Source organism: Diuraphis noxia, unplaced genomic scaffold (genome assembly GCF_037042655.1).
Source record: "Diuraphis noxia isolate RWA-SAM2 unplaced genomic scaffold, SU_Dnox_SAM2 contig0001, whole genome shotgun sequence".
NCBI classification, from domain to species: Eukaryota; Metazoa; Arthropoda; class Insecta; order Hemiptera; family Aphididae; genus Diuraphis; species Diuraphis noxia.
Window position 1 is genome coordinate 19,227,055 of NW_028301711.1, and position 5,515 is coordinate 19,232,569.

Here is a 5,515-nt window from a genome sequence, read left to right on the forward strand (position 1 = left end):
TAGCCGAAAATATTAAAGCCGACAGTATTTTAGCCGAAAATGTTATAGCCGAAAGTATTTTATCCGAAAAATATTACAGCCGAAAGTATTTTAGCCGATAAATATTACAGCCGAAAGTATTTTAGCCGAAAAATATTACAGCCGAAAATATTTTAGCCGATAAATATTACAGCCGAAAATATTTTAGCCGATAAATATTACAGCCGAAAGTATTTTAGCCGAAAAATATTACAGCCGAAAATATTTTAGCCGATAAATATTACAGTCGAAAGTATTGTAGCCGACAAATATAACAGCCGACAATATTTTAGCCGAAAAATAGAATTTGACAGTTGGTAATATTGATTATAATCAATGGTTGGTATGTAGGTTATTAGAAAATTTATAAACCTTGGGTTGGTATAACTTCTCCAACCATTCGAAATGTTTTGCTGATTGTTGATTCGTATATTTAACTGCCTATATTAGCCTCCTAAAATAAAATATTTCATTGAATTTATATATTTTGTATGTTATAAATTGAATATTTATGTAAAACAAATAACAATAACAATTATTAATATAGTTTGTATATGATAAAAAACAAAATCGATAAATATACAATTTTAATATAATTCAAATTTGGACGAAATGTAATATTTATGTTCTTTTACCCAGACTGACATACCGTCTCCGCTCAGAATCGTTTTTCTTATACAATGATATTATTGTAACCTACTGTACAGCAGAGCGACATCCACTTACCCGATTTTATTTTTATCAATAATTTATTGAAGCTGCAGTCTGCACGTGTCATAGCCCATAGGACGATTTTTTCAATTTTTAATACTGAAAATAGAACGAAAAGATGTTATATTTTTATGTTATACCTATACGGCTATACGTATGATATAAAAACAAAAATATTATAAATATTAATCAGAACATAAGTTATTTCGTTTGTCAGATATTTCTGTTACATTGCATGACGTATATTGTTAAAACTAAATAGTCAATATGAAAACAATGAAGTTGAAAAATATATTATATTTATTTTGTCTTTCAATCGCTGTTAGGGTTAACAAAAACCTATACCATATATAAATATATATATATGTTGTTATAAAAATATTTATGTGCTGAACGTCGACTAACAATTCAACGCACATATTGTATTAAATTACCTACTTATGCGGTTATTTTAATAGTAATGGTAATATTATAATATGGCGGCACGTAAAATCTTGGATATTTTAGCCGAAAAGATATCAATATATTATAGCAATTGCCAATGCGTAAAAAAAATAGGCATTATTTATCCTGGAGTCAATTATGACTCACTAAAAATAAAAACCATATTTATTTTTAGCTCATTGTTATTTTTTTATTTGATAAATGTGGAATATTTACGAATGTATTTAACCTAATTCTCGATTTATTTTCATTTGTCTCTGCATCATTGTATGTGTTATTTGGTCATTAAAACAGTCCTATTTTATTTGATCAGTTTTTTTAAATATTTTTATCCCGTAAAAATTATTTTACCATTGTTTGCTTACTTTTTTTTAAAAAATGGAACACGACGGATTCTACTATAAAATCAATAAAACCATTGGTGGTAAACGGTAAGTCGCACTCAATTTTTTATTATTAAAAAATTATAGAAATACATGTAAAACGGTATTACAGTTACTATGTCTGTGCAACACCTAATGTATACTGTAAAAGGACACTAAACCAACTGGAAAACGGCACCATCATACCAAATAAAGTTCACACACATTTAGCTTATGGTCCAACATTTAATAAGCAACAACTTATAAAACGTTTTAGGACAACTTTAATTGAAAGGTCAAAGACAGAGACTAAAGCTCTAAAAGTTATATACGATGAGGAATCAGTTAGGTAAGGATAACTTATAATGCACTTTAAAATTCTTAAATATAAATAATATTTTTGTGAAATGCAAATTTGATAGAAACCAGGAAGCTGCTTTAAATTATAGTTGGCCAACAGCAGAGTCTTACATGCGGCAGGCCAGAAGAAGTGTTGGTCCAAGATTACCATCCACACTACGGGAGCTGGGCGAATATTTAGATTTAAATGCTAACAGGTACGATTATATAGTTAATACAATTTAAAATTACTGATTGTTGTAATTTAAGTACCTCATTTATAGGTATCAACGTAATAATTCGACATTCTACCAAGAATGGATAGTGGATAGTAACGGAAAGAATAGTGTCATGTTTGCGTGCCAAGAAATTATTAGTTCTGTAGTTAATCAGGGTGCCACAGAACTACACGCTGACGCTACTTTCAAAGTAGTTCCATCAATTCCCCATTGCAGACAACTCTTTATGTTACATTTGATCCTGCAAAATCATGTAAAATATTATAACTATTAATTACCAATCATTCCAATTAATTATACGAATAAATCCATATACATGCTTTGTTTAGTCTATACCTGTATGCTTTGTTTTAATGGAAGTTAAGACTGAAGCTTCATACAGGAAAGTGTTGGAAAGATTCCATTCAAAATTTCCTGAAGTCAGACCATTGCCTATTATGATTGACTTTGAGACTGCACTACGCAACGTATTCTCCGACATATATCCAGAAGCAATGGTATATTCTTGCTGGTTACATTTTGTACAGGTTTGAAATTATTTTTGTATCAGTTGTTATATTTAAGTCTTCACATTGTATATATTATTAAAGTTATTTATTTTAGAGTTTGCAGAAAAATATTTAAAAACTGGGCTACTCAAATTATGTACAGCAAGAGAGAGAAGCAAAAATGTGTCTAAGAATGTGCGCAGTGTTAGCACTATTGCCTCATCATCAAATTGAGGAGGGATTTCAAGAGATTAAAATCCATGCCCAAAATAATAATGTTTTGATGCCAAGATTTTTTACATATTTTAACAGGTAAATTGTATATAAGCTATTGAGTTAAATTATATATTATTGATTGGAAAAATAAATTCTCAAAACAATCTAATAGTTTTTAATTTCTACAGTTTTTGGCTCACTCGAAAAGGTCCAGAGTGCTTTTCAGTATTCAATCAACCGCGGCGCACCAATAACAATATTGAAAGTTTTCATTCCAGTCTTAAACAGACTTTTCAGGTGACACACCCAAATTTGTGGAGAATGTTGGGTGAGTTTTTTTTACTAATTTTTCAAATTAAAAAAAATAGTAAAATGTGGATAAAAAATAAAAATTGTATATATCTTCTTCGGGGAGAAGCTGAAAACAAATAAAATGTTTATAATTAACAATAATTAGCTTTTGTTATTAATAATTAAATCTTAGAATTATGTATTTCTATATAGTGACACAGAAATAGTTGTATAATTATAATATGTATTTAGGTATTAGTTATTTTAGCTATAAAAAGAAAAAATCTAAAGAAAATAATTACTTAAATCATAGAATTTTATTTATTTTTACTTTTTAAAACTTTTTTACCTACTATTTCTGTTTTTTTTTTTATTTTAAATCGAGATAGTGCAATAGGCATATACATCTTTAATGCATATTGATATTTAGCATAGGAAGCCTTTTTTAACAAAATTAGGAAGGATTTGTAATTCTTAAGATATAACTGATTAAATATAATTGATAAAACATAAATATTGAAACTAAATAGTTTTTTTTTTTTTTAATAATAAATTAATCATAAATTTAAACATAAATAAAATGTATTCAATTTTTTATAGTATCTACCCAAATTTACAATCGGTACATATAAAAAAAAAATACCGGTAATTAATAGTAGGTACCTAGTCACTTATTGTATAGAATTTGTGTTAAAATGAATGTTGCTTTAATTAATAATTTAGTAACTATATATTTGTGCATAATATTTAGAAGGATTAAAGAGCATATAATCCAACACCTTATAAATTGTAATTGCTATTTGCTATTATAAGAAAATGATTAAAACCATATATGTGTGTAAATATAGGTTAATGAATATTATAAAATTAAAATTAATGTTCCACGGAAATAAATAATTAAAATTAAATGTTGATTTTACCTACCTAGAACACTTGAAAAACTTATCAATGAAGCAACATATTGTGGTGAATCAATTGGCAGCAGGAATGGCTACAACACGCAACACAAAAATTAAATTCATATTAAATAGTCTACGTATTAAACATGCAACAGTTCTACTTACCACAGGAGCAATTACAATTAAAGAGTTCTTGATACAGTGCTCACACTGTGTGGATGGTTACTTAACAAGAGAGTTGAATTGGCAAGATGAAAGTGAAGGTACCTATAGTATAATATAGAGTAAAATCAATTATCCAAGTAGCTATATTTAAATATCATATAGCATGTACATTTTACATGATTTCTTAGTATTTTATTAAGGACCATTATGGTCCTCACAAAATGATATAAAATTATTGCTTTATGAAATAATTATTTATGTTTCAAATTTAAATTATTATTCTTGTTGAGATTAAAACTTTAAAAAAACTAAAATGTAGGTACCTATTTTATCCATGAATAATATTAATTAATATTAATAAATAGACATTAATAACTAATATTATATACATTATAATAACTTAAAGTATTTTATCTACATATAAATAGCTTTGGTCTTTAACTTATCTATAGATTCTGAAGAAGAGGCTGATATTAATGTGATTAATGCACCTGTAGTTGAGGTCGTTGAAGATCTTCAATTGAATAATAATGTTGTTGATAATCCAGAAAGTAAGTTATAACTTAATCTTCCACTTATACTACCTTCCTAAAATGTAAAAATGTAAACTTACCTTATGTCATTGACAATGATCTAGGTATTTTTCTTACCATAGTTTATATATAACATATTATTTGATATTCCAGTAAATGATCCTGAACAAGAAGTTCCAGCAGAGGTTGAAAATCAAGCTGTCAATAATATACTGAGTAATTATCTTCTTACTTCCTACATATTATTATTTTTTTATATTTAATTTAATATAATATCTCATCATTACCTGGTTATTAGATCCAGAAGAAGAATATAATGAGGCAGATTTCTTTGTACCTGAGGATTTGGCCTTGGCAATTTGAGAGGAGCAATATGGTAATGATGAAGAACAAGAAATACCATATGCTCCTGTTCCTCAAAATATTGCAACCATGTTTCCTCGTAGAAATGAAGAGGATCTATGTGTTGTGTGTAGAGATGGTGTGAGAACACATGCACTTATACCGTGTGGGCATAGAGTTCTGTGTGTCGATTGTGTGCCAAGGTTAGAACGAGAGAATTGTCCTTTGTGTAATTCTCACTTTACAGGTACTATAAGAATTGGGTAACATTCAAAACCAAGTCATATATTAATATAAAATTGAATAAATAAAATAAATTGTTAAAAATTATTTTGTTTTTGTTTAATTAGATACATAAGTAATAGTTAATTTATTGTTATTAACTGTTTCTTACTTCAGTTTAAATGTATCCAAGTAAGTTTATCCTCTTTTCATTAAAAAAAAGTTTTCTTGACCAATAACCAGAAC

At 27.4% G+C, this 5,515-nt stretch overlaps 1 pseudogene; it reads left to right on the forward strand.

Moving 5' to 3' along the window:
- Positions 1 to 2,225: 2,225 nt before the first annotated feature.
- Positions 2,226 to 5,314, forward strand: LOC149060206 (uncharacterized; annotated as a pseudogene).
- The last annotated feature ends 201 nt before the right edge of the window (positions 5,315 to 5,515 follow it).